Genomic DNA, 10,126 nt, shown 5'->3' with positions numbered 1-10,126 from the left:
CCTTACACACACTACAAACAGAAGTGAGAACGTTAGCAATTTTCATGAGTTTTCAACAAGACTTATTGCAACCAATTCCTACAAAAATCCATCGAGAATTATTAGAATCTCAGCAATGTAAATATTTTGCGGTTCTAAAGGAATACGGTGCAACCTTTTTCAAGAATATCATACGGATTTTCCCCTACTCTAGGTATGTTAAGGCTATCCCTTATTTCTTTTGGCATGATCAATACGATACAAAGAAACGAGCAAACGCACAGTTTTCATAAACGACTCTATTCATAGAAGTATTAAGGATGTCTATCTCCTTGATTCCCCATGTGAATTATTATTATATCTTCTGTTCATGGGTCTCAGAAAAATACGTATTTGATAAAATTTATCCGACATGCATATTAGTTTTATGACATTTCGAGAAAATATTATTAACGTATTTCTTATACATTTCATGCATTTATATATATACATTGACCCATGACCAGATGACGTTATATACGCGTATATATGTATATTATATGTATATATGATATGAAAAAAGGTTATGACGTTATATATGCACCATCACCCGATCAACTGGTATACGTTGATGATTTGCCCACAATGGCCGAAATGATATGATGGGATGCCCTCAGAGGCTTGATGATGTTATGAACACATATACCCATGCATGGTATGCCATTTATACCCATATGCATGACATTATAAAAATGAAATGATTCACAGAGCTATGCAGACGTACATGTCGAGTCTTTTACTCAATGTTTCTCTCATGTCTATTATTTACTGATTTTCATTCCTTACATACTCGGTAATTTATTTGTACTGACGTCCCTTTTTCCTGGGGACGTTGCGTTTCATGACCGCATGTCTCGATAGACAGGTCGAGAGTCCTCCAAGTAGGCGATCAGCTCAGCAGAAGATATTGGTGCACTCCATTTGCTCCGGAGTTGCTTGTTTGGTCAGTATGATTTAGATGTGTATGGTTTGGTATGGTGAGGCTCTGTCCCGACCTTTATGATAATTATGTACTCTTAAAAGCTTGTAGACATATGTCGTGTACGTGAAAGATTGTACGGTCTTGTCGGCCTATGTTTTGAGTTTATAAATGATCATGTTGGCCTATTAGGCCCGTATGTCACATGTATATGATAAAGTAATAAGAAAGATACGTTATGTTGGTACTCGGTTGAGTAAGGTACCGGCTGCCCGTCGCGGCCCATCGGTTTGGATCGTGACAATGATCATCTTCCACCTATTGAGTTTGCATATATAATAGTTATCATTCTACCATTCAGATGGCTCCATACGAAGCTCTTTACGGACCAAAGTGTAGGTCTCCTATAGGATGGTTCGAGATTGGGAAAACTAAGTTAGTAGGACCAGAGTTGATACAACAGGCAGTTGAGAAGATTAAGCCTATAAGGGAAAGGTTATTAGCAGCGCAGAGTCGTCAGAAGTCCTATGCAGATAACTGACGACGAGACTTGGAGTTTCAGGTAGATGACTAGTTATTCCTAAAGGTGTCACCGATGAAAGGCGTTATGAGATTCAGTAAGAAAAGAAAGCTTAGCCCTCGGTACAATGGACCTTATAAGATTATATGCAGAGTAGGCCAAGTAGCAAATGAGTTAAACTTACCTTCCAAATTGGAGTCTGTACATCCAGTATTTCATATGTCTATGATCCGTAGGTGTATTGGAGATCCCTCTAAAGTCATTTCAGTTGACGATGTTTAGGTTACAGAGCGGCTATTATATGGGGAAGCTCCCATTGCTATACTAGATAGACAAGTTTGGAGATTAAGAACGAATGATGTAGCTCGATTAAAGTACTTTGGATTAATAATAATGTGGAGGAGGTGACTTGGGAAGCTGAAGAAGAAATGAAGACTGGGTATCCTCACTTGTTTCTACTTCCGTAGAAGGATCAGACATAGGCATCACAACCTTTAGGTACGTATATGGTACTTGATTCTTATGTTAGATATTGTTATTGGTCGTTTGAGGCCATTGGTGTTATTGATGATTCTGGACCTGTGTGGCTTTGTATTTTTGGGTTTGCTGTGTGAAAAGTTGGTAGTAGTACCATTACAGAGGAGACTCTGCCAAAATTTCTATTGATTTCTAGGAGTTTAACATTCGAGGACGAATGTTTCTAAGGGGAGAAGATTGTTACACCATGTGCGTCCCAAGGTGACGTAATGAATATGAGACTTGTTAATCATGATTTAAATGATTTTAAAGTCATAATATGGCTATATATAATGTTTGGATAGAAAATATGAGGTTTGGAAAAATCGAATTAAAGTTGCGAAAACATCAACTAAAGATTTGCCATGTAACAGAGCTTTTTGAGAAATACATTTCGTGTGCTATATAAGGTCTTTTTGGAACATATTATATACCAAATTCATTCATACGACACCTGGATAAAAAGTTATAAGCGTTGGAAGAAGGGTCAATCATAGGGTGCCAAGTAGCACCTTTTTTACTTTTAAAAAAATGGGATATTTACATCTCATCTCGTCTCTTTATCCATTTTTCGAGAGAGCTCACCCAAATAACACCCCTAACTTTACTATTAAGCTCTTTACAAGATCTTCAAACAATATTATCATCCCGGGTACGGAATCAAGAAGCGATAACATTAAAACGATCCCTTCGACGTAAATATCGCTATATCGCCTCTCTTTTTCTTTGTAGTTTGAGTTTTGGAAGGTACTTCATAGTTAAGAAAATGTGTACTTTCTGTATTTAAGTGTTAAAATATCAAGGAATGTTAATAAATTCGTTTCCTAATAGTTAGAACTCACGGGACGGTGATCGAAAATCGTGAGTTTGAGTTATTTGACTTGTAATGGACTGTTTTGTGGGTTGTTTCGTGTTGCCTTTGGGCTGTATATTTTTCTACTGTTTAATGGAGTTTTGGAGGACAAATAGTGTGGAGAAACACCACATAATGATGGAATGGTGGGCTGGTCGTTCGTCGTTATATTTTTTAAGTTGTTTGACACTACTTTGGTTGTAGTTTTATGTATGAAGTGATTAGGGTGTGTGGGCTATTTTATGGCATATTGTGATGGATATAAGGTTAGAAAATGATGCTTATATTTTGTTATTGTTGTATTCTTGTTGTTGTTGGTATATGGTATTGGAGGAGGGCCTAGTTACAGGGGAGATGCTGCCCAAATTTACGTAAACGAGCTACTAGTTTAAGTTGAGGACTTAGCCTTTACTCAACACTGATTTTGAATCTCCTTATGATGTGGTAAATTAAATTGAGTTGTTTGAAGAATTTCTTGGAAGGTATTAAGGACTCAACGGAGTTATGGTATGTTAAGGCTATCCTTTCTTTTCTTTTGGCATGATACAAACGAAATGAACAAAATACGCAACTTTCATAAATGACTCTATCATAGAAATACTAGGTGTGTCTATATCCTTGATTTTCCATGTGAATTATTATTATATCCTATGTTCATGGGTCTCAGAAAAATATGTATTTGATAAAGTTTGCCCGAAAGGCATATTGATTTTATGATATTCGAGAAATCTTATTAACGTATTTCTTATGCATTTCATGCATTTATACATGAACATTGACCCATGACCAGAAGGTGTTATATACGCATATATCATATATATATATATATATATGGGATATAGGAAAAGGTTATGGCGTTATATACGCACCACCACCTGATCAGCTGGTATACGTTGATAATTTTGGCCACAGTGGCCGAGATGATTTGATGGGATGTCCTTAGAGGCTTGATGATGTTATGAACGCATATACCTATGCATGTATGATATTTATATGCACATGCATGACATTATAAATTTTCATGATTCACAGAGCTATTCAGAATTTCAGGTTGAGTTCATTACTCCATGTTTCTTTCATGTCTTTTATATACTACTGTCATGCCTTACATACTCGGTACTTTATTTGTATTGACGTCCCTTTTGTCTGAGGACGCTACGTTTCATGCTCGCAGGTCCCGATAGACAGGTTGAGAGTTTTGCTAGTAGGCTATCAGCTCAGCAGAAGGTGTTTGTGCACTCTACTTGCTCCGGTGTTACCTATTTGGTCAGTATGATTTGAATATATATTGTTTGGTATGGCGGAGCTCTGTCCCGACCTTTATGATATTTATGTACTCTTAGATGCTTGTAGATAGATGTCATGTATACGGATACTGGTATGGCCTTATAGGCCAGTACGTCATATGTATAAGTCAGTATATCAAGTTGGGTCACCCTATATTGAGTATTTCCTCATGTTTTATTCTATTTATCTCACGACAGCCTCTTCAGCTCAATTACCTATGATAGTATGATACGAAATATATGGTATGTTGGTACTCGATTGAGTAAGGTACCGGGTATCCGTCACAGCCCATCGATTTGGATCGTGACATTTAACTTGATAGGTTCGGCCTTTAAGATTCTCAATACTAAACTCATTATACTATAAGACCATGAATTCACATCTAATATCTTTTGAAATTCAGTGGATTTTTGCATATATACCTACGTTGCGCGTCGAGAATATTAGATTAAGATGAACTCATTTCCTAAGAGCTACATCCGCCCTTAGTGATAAAGGAGGTTTAAAATTTACTTCTAATCACAAGTTCAGACCCCAAATGTTATACTTTTACATCTTTAAGACATCGTTTGGTAAGATATATTAGGGAAAATAATATATGTATTGCCTTTGGTATCATTAATTCATAGTTTAGTAGTGTTTTTCAGCTTACGTATAACCCTATTCAGTACTATTATTATACATAGCAAACCCTGACATCAACAATACCATAATTTTTAATACATATATTAACTTGTATAAAGACATAACTGTCCTTTTAAAATCTTTAATACACCAAACCAACACAATCAATAAGAAATAATCCTAGCATAGCTAATCTCAGTATAATTAATCTCAATATTCCTAATATACCCTATTCAATATTATTCTTATACATCCTACCAAACGATCAGGGACGGATGTAGTGTGGTAGCGCTGTGTTCAATTGAACCCATAACTTTCGATGTGGAGTAAAACTTTATGTGTAAAAATTTATTAAAATTACAAAAATAGTACATATTAACTCATAACGTTAAAGTATAATGAGTTTAATACTAAAAATCTTAAAAGTTGAGCCCATAAAATCTAAATCCCGAATCCGCCTCCGCAAACGACCCCTAAATTCCTTGATTAGATTTCCTGGTTCGGATCCATGCTGCATCAGCTCTATGTTGGATGTAGGAAAACGGGGACCTTTTTGACATTGGACATAATGTCATGTAGCTAAAAATACTATGGCCCCTAAGATTTGAAGCAACCAATATGAAAACTACCTGTATTTGGAAGTACCTTATATTAGTGACAGAGAGCATGATACCTTCTTTACCCATAATGTCTCTATCCCTGTCTCCACCTCTAAAACAGGTTGTGATCCTTAACCCTCCTACGTAGCCTCTTTTTTCATCATATAAAATTCGTTTCTCTGTAATAAATTACTTCCTTATCTTTTTTGTTTGCCTTTCTCTTAACAACTAATCATGGATATGATAAAGAAGTAAAATCATGATTTAAAGTTTATGAGTTTTAAAATTATTATCGAATTCACGAAAATCGTCATCTTAGTTTATTGAGTTTGTTGTTAAGTATTTATAGTATATATTTAATAAATTTTTTAATTTAAATATAGAATCTAAGTAAAGCCGTTATCCTTCGAGTGCGCACTGAGTAACCTGTTCACTGTACAATAGCTCGCAAACCACACAGGAGATGTAAACCGCACTTGACAAGCTCAGTGCCACGAGCTCTGACTGGGAAGGCTGCTAGCGAGGGAATCGAACTCAAGTCTCCCACTTGGAATCACTCACCCGACCAACTCAGCCACCTCTTGAAAACAAGTTGGATATTATTATTACCTTGCAATGTAAAGACAAAAAGTTCATTTAGAAAGTATTTCCAGATTGTTTTTCAGGGTGTCATCTAGATTTTTCTTGCATTTTCATGATCCTACATATATGTAAAATCCTTTCTGCAGTTGTGGATACTATTCTGTCGTCTGTTAATGCTGTTATTCATGCATTTAATATTCTATAGATTTTCCACCAAAAGAATATTCTATAAAAGTATAAGAGCGTACACTGATATTACACTATTAGGCTAATTAAGTTGACCTAAAACAGTAATTCTTTATAACAAAACTAAGCGGCGGGGCTACATTGCTGCAAGGGATGTCAATTGATACCCGTTTGCCGAAAAAATACATTGTTTTGATAGGTAAAAATAATTTTTATGTATATATATTATATATTAAATCTACTTAATTTATTCGTGTATTTACTTCTTTAATTAACTACAATCCATGTTATATTAATAAATAATAATAATAATGACAAGAACATTTCTTTCATTACAAGAAAAACAGAGTTTGTGATGGAATATTTATGACAAACAATAAAGGTTTTATGATGGAATCGGTTTATTACGATTTTATTCTTCCTTCACAATCTCTTTCCCAATTTAATTTGGTTTTTCTTGTACTGTTAATCTTTCATTCTAATGTCAGTAAAAGAGATACTGCAGGAATATGGTTCCAAGTTGATAGAATTTAGAGTAAATATCAAAGGCGTCAATGGTGTACTTGTAATTTAAGGTAAAGGTATTATACATATCAAGTTTTGTAGGAAAGGAACAAGAATGAAAATATGATCATATGGGAGTACAAATGAAAAATCATAGAAGATATTTACTATAGTTATAAACTTAAATCTAAAGAGAAAATGATACATCCCATACCCCTTATGGCAGTAACAGTAACAGATGCATGCAAGAGGCATACAGTGGGCCTAAAATGCTCAGATCTATATATGAAGATATTTACTATAGTTATAAAATTAATTTCTTAATCGTAAGATATATTATTCATTAAAAGTTGTCCTAGCTAATCCTACCATTTTCTTCCTAGAGTTACACTCATATTACTTAACAGATAATTATAAGTAATCTTTTATACAATGTGAGATTAGTAATCTAAAAAATATTACAAGTTATCAGCTGCAACATGTTAGTAAAATATAATGACATACAATATAAAAATTCATGATAGTGTCAGTCGATCTTAGAAAAAGAAATTTAAGAGTAACTACTCTTAAAATGTGAGATTAATAACCTAAAAAGTAAGGCAACTTGTCTACTACATACAACATGTTAAAATATACTGATATACAGTATAAAGGGAAGAGAGATGCGGAGAAGAGTTAGAGAGTGGATCTGAGGATCTTGAAAGGCAAAAAAATTATTGTTTCCTCATGTGAGCTACTTGCGCAGAAATGTAAAACGTAGCTTTCAGAATTTTCAGTGGCCAAAAATTTAGCCGTTTTGCCTTTTTTTGGAGGATCGATCATTCCTATCGTTGGTGGCCTAGGGCAAATGTTATGCTAAATTAAGGCATCTGTGGCTTTAAGGAGACCAATGTTTGATAGATTTAAGTTATACACATCGATATAGTAAACAGAGGCGGACTTATATATAACGCTGAGAGGGAGGGGGTTATCAGACCTCGTAAACTTTAGCAAATCTTTTTATATATATATATATATATATGTGTGTGTGTGTGTGTGTGTGTGTGTATGTGTGTGTGTCTCTGTATGTCTATCTGTCTTGAGTATGATTATATAAATAACTTTGCACCTTGAAAATGTGAAAATAGTATGGGCTAGCCAATTTTCGGACCGATAATCGGAAAATAGCATGAGCTAGCCAATTTTCGGACCGATAATCGAAAAATAACCAGCATTTGCAAATTCATTGAAAAATAGCTAATGTTTTTCTAAAACACGAAAAGTTCCAGCATAATATGCGGGATTAAGGAGCCCATGCGTATAAACTTCCAGTATATTATGTTGGAACTCCATCACACAGAAAATTCCACCATAATATGCGGGATTATGGAGCTCCTACATATAAACTTTTCGCATATTATGTTAGAACTCCAACACATTATGAAATTCCAGGAAGCTCATATGGAATATTTCCGAATTTTTAAGGGTTATTTTTGTTCATCAGATTTTATCTTTACATGAAAAAGTTACTAAATTTTGATTACTTTTGAAACTGTGGTTATTTTTCAATTACCAGTTGTAAATCTGGATATTTTTTATTTTTTCCCCTTGAAAATTAAAAGCCTTGATTGAGTAGAATAGTAGTGCCTCATCGCGTTAAAATCTTGGGTCAAGCCTCTGATTGTTAAGTTCTTTTTTTTTTTTGCACTGTTAGTGAATTTTAATTAAAATGTGATAGCAAATTTATTATCATTTTACTAGATTATTTGATGTTTGGCTAAAAATTCATATTTTTGCATGTAATTTGCCTTGCATTATACCTCAATCTAGTTAATTTTTGTGTGAATATTTGTGACTCGAACTTAATAATATTATTTATATTTGTAGGAGTCAATTGGAAGTGATTTGGGGAGTTTGCATGCAAATTGACGTAAAAAAGGGAAGAATTTGGAGGAAGTATAAGTTTGGTGCCCAGGTTGGTGCCGACACCAACCAAAACGCCATTGACAGAAGTGGAAAAAGTTTGCTATCCAGGTTGGCGCCAGGCGCCAAGCGAGACGCCAAAGAACGGATTTTGTCCTAATTCGGCTGGGACTTGGAGATTTCAACCCTACACATCCCTAACATGTATAAAAAGGGTTCTACACCTATATTTGAGGAGGATCGAACATATTTTGGACCAAGGGAGAGCACGAAACCGCCGTGGAGGCCGGAATTCATCAGATTCCATCTTTCTTCCATCAAACTTATAAGTAATCTTTATGTTTCTTTGGATGAATTGTTGTTTTGCTACCATATCTACGTGGAGCTAAATTTCGTGTTCTAGGGTTGTGGTTGACATGAATATTGAAGTTTGTTAATTACATTACCGTTAACTCGAACTATCGTTGTTGGTTGTTTCTCTAATTATGTGCATAATAGCTTAATTGTTTGGCCAGCGGTTGAGTTTTATTTACTATCTATGATATGATCGGGAAAGCCGCATTTAGATTAGAGTAGAATTAGAGAGAGCTTATTTCTGAACCCGTAGCTCGGGGAATGATTTCGCAGTTAAGATAGGAATATACCTAACAATCTTGCTTAGTTGAATGTTGTATTATATTTGTTCATGATAGATTCAATACCATAGGAATAAAGGGTTGATATATTGTGGATAGACAGATAGTATTGTGGGAACATGCTATTTATATAAATGATCTGGATAACTAGCAACCATAGATATTTCGGATTAGCAGGTGTAGGTACGAACTCAATAGGATTGATAAATCGACCACAACCCTAGAATCTATATCTCCCTTGGTCACGTGTTTAAATTTCGCAATAGTAGTTGTAATATGAAAACGAAACTTTTGATTATCTTGGACAGTTAATTGATTTTAGTTTGCTTAGTTAACAATTAATCTAAGTCTATGTGGATTCGACATCCGACTTTCGAGTCACTTTATTACTTGACGGCCACGTATACTTACGTGTACTTGGGGAACCAACAAGTTTTTGGCGCCGTTGACAGGGACTTAGTTATCGATTGTTTATCTAAGTTTATATTTTAGTTGATTTTTGTTCAAGTTTTAAATTTTCTTATTTAGTTAGTATTTGTTTTAAAACTTATTTTCACATGGCATCTTGGAATGAAAATTGTTCGAATGATGGTTATTCGTACTATGATGATCCGTGTCCATATTGTGGAGGACCTCACTGGTGGAAAAATTATCAAAATATTCCCGAGAGCGAGTTCGGTGCACCATCTCAATCTTATGAGTGGAATATTTGTAATATGTGTGGTGGTCAAGGTGTCCATTGGGATGACTGTCCTAATTCTTTTTATCCTTCCTCGAGCCCTTATTGTGATGTTTCTAATACCTTTTGTGAGTTTGATAGGAACAAAGTGGAGAATGTGAAATATGATGCTCAGACTACGGACCTGTTGAGGCAAATAATGGAGCAAACTAAATTTTTAATGGAGAAAACTCATGAACGTCGAAAAGAGATGGAAAATCTCAAGGCCACAATGAAGAGAATGAAGGCCAAAGTAGAAGAAT

This window comes from Nicotiana tomentosiformis, chromosome 6 (genome assembly GCF_000390325.3).
Source record: "Nicotiana tomentosiformis chromosome 6, ASM39032v3, whole genome shotgun sequence".
Lineage (NCBI taxonomy): Eukaryota > Viridiplantae > Streptophyta > Magnoliopsida > Solanales > Solanaceae > Nicotiana > Nicotiana tomentosiformis.
The sequence above is the reverse complement of the archived record's forward strand: the minus strand, read 5'-3'. Positions refer to the sequence as shown.